Below are 17,288 nucleotides of genomic sequence, written 5' to 3'. Positions count from 1 at the left end.
TTAAAAAACAAATCTCTTCTTCATTTTCTCTTATCTTCCACTGCCGAAAAGCACCACTTTGCTCATGTTATTACCCTGTCATATAATCAATCTACTAGAGCTTCCTATGTTGTTGTTGTTGTTAGGTGCCATTGAGTCAGCTCTGACTCATAGCGACCCTGTTTACAACAGGATGAAACACCGCCCAGTCCTGTGCCATCCTCCCAATCCCTGCTATGCTTGAGCCTATCATTGCTGCCACTGTGTCAGTCCATCTCATTGAGGGGCTTCCCCTTTTTTGCTGCCCCTCTACTTTACCAAGCATGATATCCTTCTCCAGGGAATAATCCTTTCTGACTACACAACCAAAGTAGGCAACACGAAGTCTGGCCATTCTCGCCTCTAAGAAGCATTCTGCTGGCGCTTCTAAGACAGATTTTTTCGTTCTTCCGGCAGTCCGTGGTATTTTCAGTATTCTTTACCAATGCTAAAATTTAAATGCATCAATTTTTCTTTAGTCTTCCTTATTCACTGTCCAGCTTTTACATTAATATGAGGCTACTGAAAATACTATGGCTTGGCACATCTTAGTCTTCAAAGTGACATCTTTGCTCTTTAACACTTTAAAGAGGTCTTTTGCAGTAGATTTGCCAGTGCAATACATCGTCTGATTTTTTGACTGCTACTTTCTTGGACATTGATTATGGATCCAAGTAAAATGAAATTTTTGACAACTTCAATCATTTCTCCATTTATTGTGATGTTGCTTACTAGTCCATTTGTGAGGATTTATGTTTTTTCTATGTTGAGGTATAACCCATACTGAAGGCAGTAGTCTTTGATCTTTATCAGTAAGTGCTTCAAGCCCTCTTCACTTTCAGCAAGCAGGGTTCTGTTATCTGCATATCACAGGTTGTTAAAAATTCTTCCTCCAATTCTGATCTTCATATGATCTTCATCATGGATTATTTGTTCAGCATACAGATTGAGTAAGTATGGTGAAAGGATACAACCGTGACGCACACCTTTACTGATGTTAAACCATTCCGTATCCCCTTGTTCTGTTCCAACAGCTACCTCTTGGTCTATGTACAGGTTCCTCTTGAGAAGAATTAAGTATTCTGGAATTTCCATTCTTTGCAATGTTATTCATAATACATTATGATCAACAAAGTTGAATGCCTTTGCATAGTCAATACAACACAGGTAAACATCTTTCTGGTATTCTTTGTTTCCAACCAAGATCCATCTGACATCAGCAATGATATTACTCATTCCATGCCCTCTTCTGAATGTGGCTTGAATTTCTGGTGGTTCCCTGTCAATGTATTGCTGCAACCATTTTTTAAATAATTTTCAGCATAATTTTAGTTATGTGTGGTATGAATGATATTGTTTGATAATTTCCTCATTCTGTTGGATCACCTTTCCTTGGAATGGGCACAAATATGGATTTCTTTTAGTCAGTTGGTCAGGTAGTTGTCTTCCAAATTTCTTGGCATAAATGAGTGAACACCTCCAGCACGGCATCTATTTCTTAAAACATCTCAAGGGTATTTCATGAATTCCTGGAGCCTTGTTTTTTCCAATTACTTCAGTGCAGCTTGGAATTCTTCCCTCAGTACCATTGATTCTTGATCGTATGCTACCTTCTGATATGGTTGAATATCAACCAATTCTTCTTGATACGGTGACTCTGTGTATTCTTTCCATCTTATTTTAATCCTTCCTGCATCATTCAATATTTTGGCCATGGAATCCTTCAATATTGCAACTCAAGACTTGAATTTTTTTCTTCAGTTCTTTGACTTGAGAAATACCAAGTGTGTTCTTCCTTTGGGTTTTCTAACTCCACATGTCATTATAATACTTTTCTTAGTCTTCTCAAGTCTCTCTTTGAAATCTCCTGTTCAGCTCTTTTATTTCATCATTTCTTCCACTCACTTTAGCTACTCTTTGTTCAAGAGCAAGTTTCAGAGTCTCTCTGACATCCATTGTAGTCTTTTCCTTTTTCCTTATTTTTTTAACAACCATTTACTTTTTTCATGTATAATGCTCTTAATGTCATCCACAACTCATCTGGTCTTTAGTCACTGGTGTTCAATGAGTAAAATCTATTCTTCAGATGGTCTCTAAATTCAGGTTGGATATAATCAAGGTTATATTTTGGCTCTCATAGACTTGTTTTAATTTTCTTCATCTTCAACTTGAACTTGCATATGAGCAATTGATGGTCTATTCCACAGTCAGCTTCTGGCCTTGTTCTGACTGATGACATTGAGAACTTCTCCATGCCTCTCTCCACAGATGTAGTAGATTTTATTCCTGTGTATTCCATTTAGTGAGGTTTGGGAGCTCTGGTAGCATAGTGGCTAAGGCACTTGACTGCTAACCAGACGGCTGGCGGTTCAAACCCACTAGCCACTCCTTGGAAGGAAGGTTGGGCAATCCTACTTCCGTAGTGATACTGCCTCGGAAACCCAAGGAGGGGTCGCTATGAGTCGGGTCTGACTCGACGGCACATAACAACAACAACAACAACATGTAGAGCTGCCATTTATGTTGTTGAAAAAAGGTATTTGCAATGCATAAGCCATTGGTCTTGCAAAACTTTATTATTACATGGTCTCTGGTATCATTTCTACCATTAAGCCGTATTTTCCATCTACCAATGTATCTTCTTTGTTTCCAATTTTTGCATTCCAATCACCAGTAATTATCGAGACATTGTGATGGCATGTTTGGTCAATTTCAGACTGCAGAAGTTAGTAAAATTCTTCAATTTCTTCTTCTTTGGCCTTAGTGGTTGGTGTGTAAATTTGAATAACTATAGTATTATCTAGTCTTCCTGTAGGTGTATAGATATTATCCTATCACTGACAGAATTATACTTCAGGATAGCTCTTGAAATGTTCTTTTTGATGATGAATGTAGTAGTATTCTTCTTCAATTTACCTTTCCTGGCACAGCATATTATGTGATTATCTGATTCAAAATGGCCAATTCCAGTCCATTTCAGCTAATTCCTAGGATATCGATCTTTATGGGTTCCACTTTATTTTGGGCAACTTCCAGTTTTCCTAGATTCACACTTGGTACATTCCACATTCTGATTATTAATGGATGTTTGCAGCAGTTTCTTCCTATTTTGAGTCATGCCCCATCAGTAAATGAAGGTCCCCAAAGCTTTACTCCATTCCCATCATTAAGGTCAATTCTACTTTGAGGAGGCAGCTCTTTCCCAATCATATTCTGAGTGCCTTTCAATCTGAGGGGCTTGTTCTCGAGCACTATATAAGAAAATGTTTCACTGCTACTCATAAAGTTTTCTAGTAATATATTAGACAGTGTTTCACTACTATTCATAAAGTTTTCAGTGGTTAATTTTTCTGAAGTGGATGGTGCCGTAATTCTTCCTAGTTTATCTTAGTCTGGAAGCTCTACTGAAACCTGTCCACCATGGGTAACCCTGCTGGTATTTGAAATATCGGTGGCATAGCTTCCAGCACTACAGCAACATACAAGCCACCAGAGTACAACAAGCAGACACACGAGTGGTGGGAGGTTTTCCATGCTTACCAAATACAATGTGGGCTCACTGACACTCAAGATCTTTCAACATTATTTTCAGAATGCTTGCTACTACCTTCTGTTCTCCACAGACCCCTTTGCTCCAGCCACACTGTATATCTGATGATTTAGTGAAGACTGGTTTCTGTGTAAATGTCATAATTTATCATCTGAATGAACATTGAAGACCCTTAAAATAGTAAATTTTAGGATTTCAAAGTGTAGGACTCTTGATGCCACTAGCAACTTGTCTCAGTACAGAGCCTAATTTTTGTGAAAAGGCCAGGCTGTTACATAACAAGCATTTTGCTGTGATCCATGAAAAGAAATAAAGAGAATGCATTTCAGCCCATAAGGGATGCCTTGAAAACTAAAAAAAAAAAAAAGCAAACCTGAAAAATCTGGGGATAGGGCGCTAAGAAGTTGAAAACTAAAAAAAAAAAAAAGGGGGGGGGGAAGAAACTGCCTCCACAGCTCACCATGCTTCTGCAATATTTGCTTCTGCTCTGGTGGTGATGGAAACAATAGCAGGCTTCTTATCTAGCTGAGCACAAGGAGCATGATGGTCTCCAAAGACCCTAGGCATCATACTCTTCCAGAATCAGGAAAACCAGTGCATATTTTAGCCCCTTGAATAAGTTTACAACTTGTTCAACCATGTTGCTTTCACTTCAGTCTACTTCTGCAAGTAGGAAAGTCTGTAATTTTGCTTATAAAAAATCTTTCTCCATTGTTCCTTCTAAACTTCACCAATTTCATATGTCAATTACACTGATAATCAGGAGCTCTGGTAGTGCAACAGTTCAGGCATTTGACTGCTAACTAAAAGGTCAGCGGTTCAAACCCATCAGCTGCTCAGCAGCATAAAGATGAGTCAATCTGCTTCCGAAAAGATTTATAGCCTTGGAAACCCTATGGGGCAGTTATACTCTGTCCTATAGGGTCAACCATGAGTAATAATTGACTTGATGGAGGGTTTTTTTTTGTTTTTTTTTAATAGTTAGAAATTTCTACAACTGGAAAGAATCTTACTCATCATAGATGAGTATTGCCCTATATTTATTTTCACCAAATCTCTAAAAATTGACAAGTTTCACACTAATAGATTCAGAACTAAATTCCTGATAATTTCCCAAGTTTTACTGCCTACTTATATTGGTTGTTGCCTTAATAATATTCCATAAAAGTTTGTTTAAATTGGCTTTTGAATAACTTCTTTTAGGTATATAAACCAAACTCATTGCCATTGAGTCAGTCCTGACTCATAACCACCTCCACTGGGTTTCCAAAGCTATGAATCTTTATGGAAGTAGATTGCCCCATCTTCTTCTTATGGAGCAGCTGGTGGGTTCAATCTGCTGACCTGGTTTTCAGCCAAATGCCTTAACCACTACACCACCAGAACTCCTTTTTAAGTATATATTAACCTCCCAAATAAAGATAAACATGGGCTAGAAGCTTTTGCAAGCCACCCTGAACCAAGAAATTAGATGAGACCAAAATCTGTCCAAAAACTAACATAGATGAAATTTCCACTAATAAGTCTTGTTTTAGTAAATTCTAACATGTCCTTTTTAGCTTCCGAAAGATGACATGTTGCTTTGGTGTAATAATGTTTTTGCATTCATGTTGATTGACCCTTTATCATGTCTAAAAGATAGGAAGAATTAGATGAACTTTATTTACCATCATAGACTACCTTCAAGAACCAGAAAATTTCCTGACCTAAGCATCTTGGGTTCTAAGTAGTCTGGTTTTAAAACATTAATCTGAGTTGAAAATATTGAACTGGTGCTTGGACGAGATTCAGCAGATATAGCCAGTGCAATATGACATCTTATTTCTTGACTGCTGCTTCCATGGGCATTGATTGTGGATCCAAGTAAAATGAAACTTTTGACAACATCAATCTCTTCTCCATGTAGCATGATGTTGCTTATTGGTCTAGTTGTGAGGATCTGTATTTTCTTTATGTTGAGAAGTAATCCATACTGCAGACTGTAGTCTTTAATCTTCATCAATAAGTGTTTCAGGTCATCTTCACTTTCAGCAAATAAAGTTGTGTCATCCTGCATATTGCAGGTTGTTAATGAGTTTTCCTGCAAAGAAACACAGCTTCCTGGTCTATGTACAAGTTCCTCATGAGCACAAGTGTTCTGGAATTCCCATTCTTTGCAACGTTAGCTATAATTTGTTTATGATTCACACAGTTGAATGCCTTTGCATAGTCAATAAAACACAAGTAAATATCTTTCTGGTATTCTTTGCTTTCAGCCAAGATGTATCTGACATCAGCAATGATATCTCTCTTTCTACATCCTCTTCTGAATCCAGCTTGCATTTCTGGAAGTTCCTTGTCAATATAGTGCTGCAATCATTTTTGAATAATCCTTAGCAAAATTTTACTTGTATGTGATATTAATGATACTGTTTGATAATTTCCACATTCTGTTGGATCACTTTTCTTTGGAATGGATACAAATATGGATCTCTTCAACTCAGTTGGCCAGGTAGCTATCTTCTAAATTACTTCGCATACATAAGTAACCATGTCCAGTGCTGCATCCATTTGTTGAAACATCTTTAGGGGTATTCTGTCAATTCCTGGAGTCTTGGTTTTTGCCAATTCCTTCAGTGAAGCTTCAACTTCTTCCTTCAATACCATTGATTCTGGATTACATGCTACCTCCTGAAACAGTTGGACATTGACCAATTCTTTTTTGTATGTGACTCTCTGTATTCCTTCAATCTCCTTTTCATGCTTTCAGCATCATTCAATATTTTGCACATAGAATCTTTTAATATTACAACTAGAGACATGAATATTTTCTTCAGTTCTTTCAGCTTGAGGAATCCCAAGCATGTTCTTCCCTTTTGGTTTTCTAACTCCAGGTCTTTGCACATTTCATTATAATGATTGACTGTCTTCTTCAGCTACTCTTTGAAATATTCTCTTTAGCTCTTTTATCTTGTCATTTCTTCCATGTTTGCTTTAGCTACACTCTGTTCAAGAGCAAGTTTCAGAGTCTCCTCTGACATCCATTTTTGTCTTTTCTTCCTTTCCTGTCTTTTTAATGACCTTTTGCTTTCTTCATGGATGATGTTCTTGATGTCATCCCACAACTTGTCTTGTTTTCAGTAACTGGTGTTCAATGTGTCAAATCTGTTCTTCATATGGGTTCTAAATTCAGGTGGGATATAATCAAGGTAATATTTTGGCTCTCATGGACTTGTTTTAATTTTCCTCAGCTTCAACTTGAACTTGCATATGAGCAACTGATGGTCTGTCTCACAGTCACCTCCTGGCCTTGTTTTGGCTGAAGACACTGAACTTCTCCATTGCCTTTTTCCACAGATGTAGTCGATCTGATTCCTGTGTATTCCATTTGGTGAGGTCCACATGTATAGCCACCACTTATGTTGTTGAAAAAAGGCATTTGCAATGAATAAATTGTTGGTCTTGTAAAATTATATCATGTGATCTCCAGTGTCATTTCTAACACCAAGGCCATACTTTCCAACTACCAATAATTCTTCTTTGTTTTCAGCTAAGACTAAGACTTTGTTTCCAGACTAAGACAGACTGGGAAGAAGGATGGCATCATCCAATTTTGAAAAAATTGGCCAGTGAAAACCTTATGAATAGCAGTGAAACACTGTCTGAGATATTACTGGAAAACTTTATGGATATCCCTGAAACACTGTCTGATATAGTGCCAGAAGATGAGCCCCTCACGTTGAAGGCACTCAAAATATGACTGGGGAAGAGCTACCTCCTCAAAATAGAGTTGACTTAAATGATGTGGATGGAGTGAAGCTTTTGGGACCTCCATTTGCTGATAAAGCACAATTCAAAATGGGAGGAAACAGCTACATACATCCATTAATAATTAGAGCATGGAATGTGCAAGGTAGGAATCTAGGAAAACTGGAAGTTGTCAAAAATGAAATGGAATGTATAAAGATCAATATCACAGGCATTAGTGAGCTGAAATGGATTGGTTTGGCCATATTGAATCAGATAATCATATGTCTACTATGTGGAAATGATAAATTGAAGAGAAATGGCATCACATTCATTGTCAAAAAGAATGTTTCGAGATCTATCCTGAAGTAAACGCTGTCGGTGATAGGATAATATCCATGTCTACAAGGAAGACCAGTTAATACTACTATTATTCAAACTTATGCACCAACCACTAAAACCAAAGATGAAGAAATTGAAGACTTTTAACAGCTTCTGTAGTCTGAAATTGACTAAATATGCAATGAAGATGTATTGATTATTACTGATTGGAATTGGTTAGAATACGAAAGTTGGAAACCTACATATGGGTATATTCTCTTTCACCTATCCACATTGATCATTTTGCCTGTCTACCTATGTGTCCACCCATAGAGTAATGTTTCTTATCACTGATAACACAGTATTGTGTATGTAAAAGTATTTACCTTTGTTGTCTGTACCTCTTGTGTACCTACCTCTCCGTGTCTTCCTTTTCTGTTGTGTTATTGTGCTGGTCACCTGCTTTTGATATATTGCCTTTCCCTTCACCCAAATCAATACATGTCTCTTACCTAGCTAGCAATTTTCCCTCCCCTGAAATTTATTTTCATATAAAGAATGTTGTAAGGATCATGGATCAAAAAATGTTTTTTCAGATGGTCAGCCAGTTGTACCATAACCATTTACTGAACCATTATTTCCTCATTGATCAACACTATTAATTTAAAATTTTATTTATGATATATAACATAAAGTGTACTAATCTTACGTGTACAGCTCGATTCATTTTTACATGTTTATAGCTTTGTAAAGCAGATAAAAATCTAGAACACTGCTGGCACTCTGAAGGCTCACTGAGTCCCCTACAGTCAACACTCTCAAAAGTATCATTATTCTGACCTCATTTACCATACGTTATTTTTGTCTGATCTTGAAATTCATACCAATGGAACCCTGCAATATATAATTTTTCTTAACAATATGGCTGTGAGATTCATCCATTTTGTTGTAAGAATACTCCAAGATTTATTTAACCATTCTAATCGGAATGGACATCAGGGTTGTTACTAGTTTCAGGCTATTATTAATAATTATTGCATAGATTATCCTGAGAACATAAGTACTCACTGGGTATGGACCTGGGTATTGGGTATATACACACAAGTAGAAATGATGCATCATAGGGTGTGGTAGTTAAAGTTGTGTGTCAACTTGGCTGGGTTTGCTTTGTGGTGGGGCAGCTAGATTTAGTTGTTTCCCATGGTGGGACTGGTAATCAAGTCCATAGAGGAATCTGCTGTGAGCAGCTGAGTATTTGTGTTAGGGGTATGGCCTGCTTCTAGTAAGGAGAAGCTTTGAGAAAGATCCCTCACTTTTGGCACATCTGTATCCTGCATTTGCCCACATCTTCATCTCAGTGGCCTGCCATGTTGTCTGCTAATCCTGGGACTGTGCCATTTTACCTGTCGATCTTGGGTTTGTCAGCCTCTGCAGCCAGCAGCTGCATGAGTCAGAAAAAGTCTCCAGCTCTAGTGGGCTGGGAACAGGAGGCAGAACTGAAGCCCTAGGTCGAGGGACCTTCACCCAGTCCCTAAAGCTGGCACTCTGAACTTGGATTTCTAGCCACCTAAACTGTAAGAGAATAAATTCTTGTTTGTTAACTGTCCACTTGTGGTATGTCTGTTATAGCAATATATAGAACCAAAACATAAGGTATACACATAGGCTAACTTTAGTAGAAATTGCCAGCTTATCAAAGTGATTCAACTACTTCATATTCCCATTAGCAGTATATGAGAGTTCCCATATTACCACTTTTTTTTTTTTTTTCCGCTAACACTTAATAGGGTCAGTCCTAATTTTTACCATTTGGGTGAGGTTGTAGTTGTTTCCTAACTCAAATATTTTGACATTTTCTTCCATGATGAAAATGTCTTTGAGTAACAACCACAGGATAGGAAAGGAGCCTAAATGTGGAGTAAAAATATCTGAGCTCAAGTTTTGACCCACACTAAATACTGAAAAACCTGTGAGTGACAATTATGGCCTTTACTGACCCACTAACAATGGGGAATATCGATGGCAGCTACCTGATAGGATTATTAGAAAGATTAAATTATTTACAAATTATTAGGAAGATTTAATTACTTAATATAGTTAACAGATAGGAAAGAACTTTGAAGGGAGAGCACTTGGGAAAGCAAGTATTTATTGAGATCCTACACGGTACTTTTCTAGGCACCTGGGACAAATCAGTGGACAAAACAATGCCTTCTCGAAATGTACATTCTAGGCTAGAGACAGACAAAAAGTAATAGACACACCAAGTAAATTATATAGCATATTTTGTTGACTCACAAACCCCCTATGTGACAAAGTAGAACTTCCCAATAGGGTTCTCTTGGCTATAATCTTTATGGGAACAAATCTCCAGGTCTTTCTTCTGCAGAGTCCCTTGGTGGGTTCAAACCACCAATCTTTTGGTTACCAGTGAGCACTTAACACTTATACCACCAGGGCTCCTTCATATAGCATATAATCCAACTGTTCTGGTTACCTAGTGCAGTCTGACAAGAATATATACCATAAATGGGATGGCTTAAACAAACAGGAGTTTATTCTTACAATTTGGAGGCTTAAAGTCCAAGTTCAAAGTGCCAAGCTTTAGGGGCTGGGTGAAAGCCCCTCAGCCTTGGGCTTCAGATCTGCCTCCAGCTCCCGGCCCACTGAAGCTAGAGGCTTCAGACAGCTGCTGACTGCTGAAGCTGCCAAGCCCAAGGTTGACAAATAAAAAGGCACAGTCCTGATGTTACCAAACCACACAGCAGGTCATTAATTCAAGTCCATTCTAAGTCCCAAAGTCAGTAGAGCATGGCAGGCAATGACATGGCTACCTGCATGGTCCAAGCATGCCATGCAGGATCCAAGCATGCCATAAGCTAGAGACCATTCCCCAAGGCTTCTGCTTATATACAGGAAGCAGACCACATTCCTCCCAAGGCTTCTGCTTATATATAGGAAGCAGACCACATTCCCTAAGGCAGCTACTCAGTTGCTCACAGTAGATTCCACCATGGAGTTGATTATCAATCTCATCATGGGGAATACTACATCCAGCAGCCCAGCCATTCAACCAGGCCCAGCCAAGTTGACACTCAAACTGAACTACCACACCAACCCACTGCCACTGAGTTGATTCTGACTCATAGCAACCCTATATGATAGAGTAGAACTGCCCCCATATGGTTTCCAAGGCTATAAATTTTTATAGAAGTGGACTGCCTCTTCTTTCTCCTGCAGTGAGACAGGTAGGTTCAAACCACCAACCTTTTGGTTACCAATCAAATGCCTTAACCACTACACCACCAGAGTTCCTTATATAGCATATTAGAAAGTGATAAATGCTGTAGATAAAGAAAAGACAGAACAGGATGAAGGGAGTTAGGAGTTGGGAGGATGTATTTTTTAAATAGGAAGATCAGAGTAGAGCCAGTTCAGTGAGAAGTGACATTTGAACAAAGACTTGGAGAGGAGAGAAGGAGCCGTGCAGCTATCTGGTAGAAAAGAACTTCAGACTGAGGGAAGCTCTTTGGCAGGAACAAGGCTGTCATGTTGAAAAAACTGCAAGAAGGCCAGGGTAGCTGAAACAGAATCAAGTGTATGTGTGTGTGTGGAGGGGGGGTGGAGAGCAGTAATAAATGTGGTCAGAGAGGTAACTGATGGTGATGAGAGATGAGACTGGTTCACATCATGTAGGACTGCTGACCATTTAGCACAGCAGCGTTTACTCTAAGTAAAATGGGGGAGACAATGCAGAGTGCTGAACAAAGAGTGACATGATCTCTCTTATCATATTAAAAAAAGATCACTGTTTACAGCATAAAATTATCAATCTCCTAAACATTCTCATTCTGGTTTGGCTCTCTAGTGCTGCTATAATGGATATACTACAAGTGGATGGCTTTAACAAAAAGGAATTTATTCTCCTACAGCTTAGGAGGCTATACATCCCAATTCAGAGTGCCAGCTCTAGGGGCTGGGTGAAAGTCCCTCAATCTTGGGCTTCAGCTCTGCCTCTTGTTCCAGGCCCACTGGAGCTGGAGGCATCTCCTAACTCAGGCAGCTACATGCTGCTGAGGCTGATAAATCCAATGTCTGCAGGCAAAATGGCACAACCCCAAAATCAACAGGCACCACAACAGGCCACTGGTTCAAGTTCAAGAACTGAAGAAGAAGACAGCCAAATGCAGGATCCAAATACCAAAATGTTAGAGACCTTTCTCGAAGCTTCTCCGTATACACTGGAAGCAGGCCACAGTCTGAAGGCAAACCCCCTTCCACTGGTTAATGCCTCACAGCAGATTCTACCATAGAGATGATTATACCACATCCAGTCTCATCATGGGGAATAACTTCATCCAGCTGCCAAGACACTCAAAACCACAACCCAGCCAAGTTGACACATAACCTTAATTACTATACATACCAAGGCTAAAACCTTAAATTTAAGATTTTAAAAATTAGCCCTGTATTGTTTGTATTAATGGTTCTGAAAGCTTCTTGTAAGTATAAGTAGTAGCTCTCACTATTGTCCTATTTGTGTCTATCAAACTGCAAGTGTACAGTTACATATTCAAATATTTCAGGGTTAACTTTAGGTTCCAAGCACAGAAATACTTCCTGAGAGCCCATATTACATAGAATATTGACTTGCTTCTAGACTGCAATTTATCTCCTTCCTTCCCTCACCCCAAATCCAAAAGAATCACGTACCATTTTTTTTTTTTTAATTAACAATTTCTACATGATATTAAAGGAGCTCTGGTGGCACAGTGCCTAAAGCATTTGACTGCTAACCAGAATGTTGGTGGTTTAAAGCCACCAGCCACTCTGTGGAAGGAAGACTGGGCAATCTACCTCCATAAAGATTTACTGCCTCAGAAACCCAATGGGGGTCACTATGAGTCAGAATCAACTCAATGGCAGTGGGTTTGGTTTTTGGTTTGATATGACATTGAGTGGCACTGATTATATTCTTCAAGTTGTGTAAAAATTCTTGCTATCCTTTTCCAAATTATCCCACTACTATTAACATAATCTCAATGTACCTAAGCAAAAACTCTTCCTTTCCCTTCCCTCCCAGTCCTGGTAACCATTAGTAATTGTTGGTTTCTATACATTTGCTTTCAGCACTCGTCTGTCGGTCTGTCATACTTTGGTGGCTTTCATGTTGCTGCAATGCTGGAAGCTCTGACGCCAGTATTTCCAATACCAGCAGGGTCACCCATGGTGGACAGGTTTCAGCAGAGCTTCCAGACTAAGACAGACAAGGAAGAAGGATGAGTGGTCCACTTCTGAAAAAATTGGCCTGTGAAAACCTTATGAATAGCAGTGAAATACTGTCTGATATAGTGTTGGAATACAAGCCCCTCAGATTGTAAAGCACTTAAAATATGACTGGGGAAGAGCTGCCTCCTCCAGGTAATGTAATCTTAATGGTGTGGACCTTCATTTGCTTATGTGGTACAACTCAAAATAAGAAGAAACAGCTGTAAATAGCCATTAATAATCAGAATACCAAATGTATGAAGATGAATCTAAGAAAATTAGAGGTTGTGAAAAATGAAATGGAATGCATAAAGATTGATATCCTATGCATTAGAGAGCTAAATGGACTGGTATCAGCCATTTTGAATCAGACAATCATATGGTCTACTATGGTGGGAATGACAAATTGAAAAGGAATGGCGTGGCATTCATCATCAAAAAGAACATTTCAAGATCTATCCTGAAGTATAATGTTGACAGTGATATGATAATACCCAGGCCCCTACAAGGAAGACCAGGTAATACTACTATTATTTAAATTTACACACCAACAACTAAGGCCAAAGATGAAGAAATTGAAGATTCTTACCAACTTCTGCAGTCTGAAATTGACCAAATGTGCAATCAAGATCCATTGATAATTACTGGTGTTTGGAACGCAAAAGTTGGAAACAAAGAAGAGGCATATTAAGTAATTCATTGCATTGTAGTACCAGATGGAATATACAGGAATCAAATTGACTACGTGTGTGGAAAGTGATGATGGAGAACTCAGTATCATCAGTCAGAACAAGGCCAGGAGCTGACTGTGGAAGAGACCATCAATTGCTCCTATGCAAGTTCCAGTGGAAGCTGAGGAAAATTAAAACAAGTCCACAAGAGCTAAAATATTACCTTGACTACATCCTATCTGAATTAATTTAGAGACCATCTGAAGAATAGATTTGATATGCTGAACGCCAATGACCAAAGACCAGACAAGTTGTGGGATGACATCAAAGACATCATATGTAAACATAGCAAAAGGTAATTAAAAAGGAAAGAAAGAAAAGATGAAAATCGGTGTCAGAAGAAACTCTGAAACTTGCTCTTGAATAAAGAGTAGCTAAAGCAAATGGAAGAAATGATGACGTAAAAGAGCTTAATGGATTTCAAAGGGTGGCTTGAGAAGATAAAGTATTATAATGAAATGTGTAAAGTACTGAAGTTAGAAAATCAAAAGGGAAGAATATACTTGGCATTTCTCAAACTTAAAGAAATAAAGGAAAAAATTCAAGCCTCAAGTTTCAATACTGAAGGATTCTATGGGCAAAATATCAATCAATGCAGGTAGCATCCAAAGAAGATGAAAATCACTGTACCAAAAAGAAGTGGTTGACATTCAACCATTTCAGAAGGTAGCATATAATCAAGAATCAATGGTACTGAAGGAAAAAGTCTAAGCTTCAGTGAAGGCATTGGTGAAAACAAGGCTCCAGGAACTGCCAGAATTGAGAAATTTCAACAAATGGATGCGATGCTGGAGGCATTCACTCATTTATGCCAAGAAATTTGGAAGGCAGTATATATTTGTATCCATTCCAAAGAAAAGTGATCCAACAAAAATGTGGAAATTATAGAACAACATCATTAATATCACTCACAAGTAACATTTTGCTGAAAATAATTTAAAAATTATTGCAGCCCCTCATCAATAGGGAATTTCTAGAAATTCAATCCAGATTCAGAAGAGGACATGGAATAAGGAATATTGTTGTTGTTGTTAGGAGCAGTCAGTCATCTCTGACTCACAGTGACCCCAGAATGAAACACTGTCCGAAACACTGTACCAGCCTCACAATACCTGCTATACCTGAGCCCACCATCACAGTCACTGTGTCAAACCATCTTCTTGAGGGCTTTCACCTTTTTCATTGACCCTCCACTTTACCAAGCATGATATCCGTCTCCAGAGAATGGTCCCTTCTGACAACATGAGATGAAACCTGGCCATTCTGGCTTCCAATGATCATTCCAACTGCACTTCCTCCAGGACAGATTTGTTAGTTCTTTTGGCAGTCCAAAGTACTTTCAGTATTTTTTGCCAACAGCACAACTCAAAAGCATCAACTCTTCTTCAGTCTTCCTTATTCTTTGTCCAGCTCTCACATGCATATGAGGCTATTGAAAATACCATGGCTTGCATTAGGTACACTTTAGTCCTCAAGAAGACATCTTTGCTCTTCAACACTTGAAAGAGGTCCTTTGCAGTCGATGTGCCCAGTGCTATACATCGCCTGATGTCCTGAATGTTGCTTCCATTGGTATCATTTGTAGAACCAAGTAATATGAAATCCTCGACAACTTTAGTCTTCTCTCCATTTATTGTGATGCTGTTTATTGGTTCAGTTGTGAGGATTTTTGTTTTCTTTATACTGAACTGTAATGCATACTGCAGACTGTAGTCTTCAATCTTCATCAGTGCATGCTTCAAAAAATCCTCACTTTCAGCAAGGAAAGTTGTGTTGCCTGCGTATCACAGGTTGTTAATGAGTCTTCTTCCAATCCTGATGCCATGTTCTTCTTCAGATAGTCCAGCTTCTCAGATTATTTGCTCAGCATACAGATTGAATAATTAATTATATATAAATTATATAAATTATAAAATATATAAAATTATATAAATTATATATAAATAATTAATTGCTCTGTTCGAACAACAGCCTCCTAGTCTATGTACAGGTTCCTCATGAGTACAATCAAGTGTTCTGGAATTCCCATTCTTCTCAATGTTATCCATAATTTGTTATGATCCACACAATCAAATGCTTTTGCATAGTCAACAAAATACAAGCAGACATCTTTCTGGTACTCTTTGCTTTCAGCCAAGATCCATCTGACATCAGCTATGATATCCCTAATTCCACGTCCTCTTCTGAATCTAGCTTGCATTTCTGGAAGTTTTCTGTTAATATTTTTGTCTGCTCAAGCTGCTCTTTGAAACATTCTGTTCAGCTCTTTTATCTTGTCATTTCTTCCATTTGCTTTAGCTACTCTCTGTTCAAGTCTGAAAGAACTGAGGAAAAAATTTAAGCTTCGAGTTGCAATATTGAAAGATTCTATGGGCAAAATATTGAATTATACAGGAAGCATCAAAAGAAGATGGAAGGAATACACAGAATCACTATACAAAAAGAATTGGTAGATCTTCATCCATTTCAGGAGATGGCATGTGATCAAGAACCAATGGTATTGAAGGAAGAAGTTGAAGCTGTACTGAAGGAATTGGTAAAGGACAAGGCTCCAGGATTGACAGAATACCCATTGAGATGTTTCAACAAGGATGCTGCACTGGAGGCACTCACTTGGTTGTGCCAAGAGATCTGGAAGACAGCTACCTGGCCAGCTGACTGGAAGAGATTCATATTTGTACCCTTTCCAAAGAAAGGTGATTCCCACAGAATGTGGAAATTATCGAACAATATCATTAATATCACATGCAAGTAAAATCTTACTGAAGTTAATTAAAAATGTTTGCAGCAGTATATTGACAGAGAGTTTCCAGAAATGCAAGCTGCATTCAGAAGAGGATGTGGAATGAGGGATATCATTGCTAATGTCAGATGGCTGTTAGCTGAAAGCAAAGAATACCAGAAAGATGTTTACTTTTGTTTTATTGACTTTGCAAAAGCATTCGATTGTGGGATCATAACAGATTATGGGTAACATTGAGAAGAATGGGAATTCCAGAACACCTGATTGTACTCACGAGGAACCTGTACATAGACCCGGAGGCTGTTGTTCAAACAGAATAATGGGATACTGCATGGTTCAAAATCAAGAAGGGAGTGGGTCAAGGTTGTATCCTTTTACCATACTTATTCAATCTGTATGATGAGCAAATAATCTGAGAAGCTGGATTATATGAAGAAGAACGTGGCATAAGGATTGGAGGAAGACTCATGAACAAACTGTGATACGCGGATGACACAATTTTGCTTGCTGAAAGTAAAGATGACTTGAAGCACTTACTGATGAAGATTAAAGACTACAGTTCACACTATGGATTACACCTCAAGATAAAGAAAACAAAAATCTTCACAACGGGTCCAATAAACAGCTTCACAGTAGATGGAGAAAAGATTGAAGTTGTCAAGGATTTCATATTACTTGGTTCTACAATCAATACCCATGGAAGCAACAATCAAGACATCAGATGATGTATTGCATTAGGAAAATGTGCTGCAAAAGAACTCTTTCAAGTGTTGAAGAGCAAAGATGTCTCCTTGAAGACTAAGGTGTGCCTAACCCATGTGCCTACAAGGAAGACCTGTTAATATGACTGTTATTCAAATTTATGCCCCAACCACCAAAGCCACAGATGAGGAAATTCAAGAATTTTATCAGCTTCTACAGTCTGAAATTG

Source organism: Orycteropus afer, unplaced genomic scaffold, assembly GCF_000298275.1.
Source record: "Orycteropus afer afer isolate SDZICR_OR568_19922 unplaced genomic scaffold, OryAfe1.0 scaffold00010, whole genome shotgun sequence".
In the NCBI taxonomy this organism is placed as follows: domain Eukaryota; kingdom Metazoa; phylum Chordata; class Mammalia; order Tubulidentata; family Orycteropodidae; genus Orycteropus; species Orycteropus afer.
The sequence above is the reverse complement of the archived record's forward strand: the minus strand, read 5'-3'. Positions refer to the sequence as shown.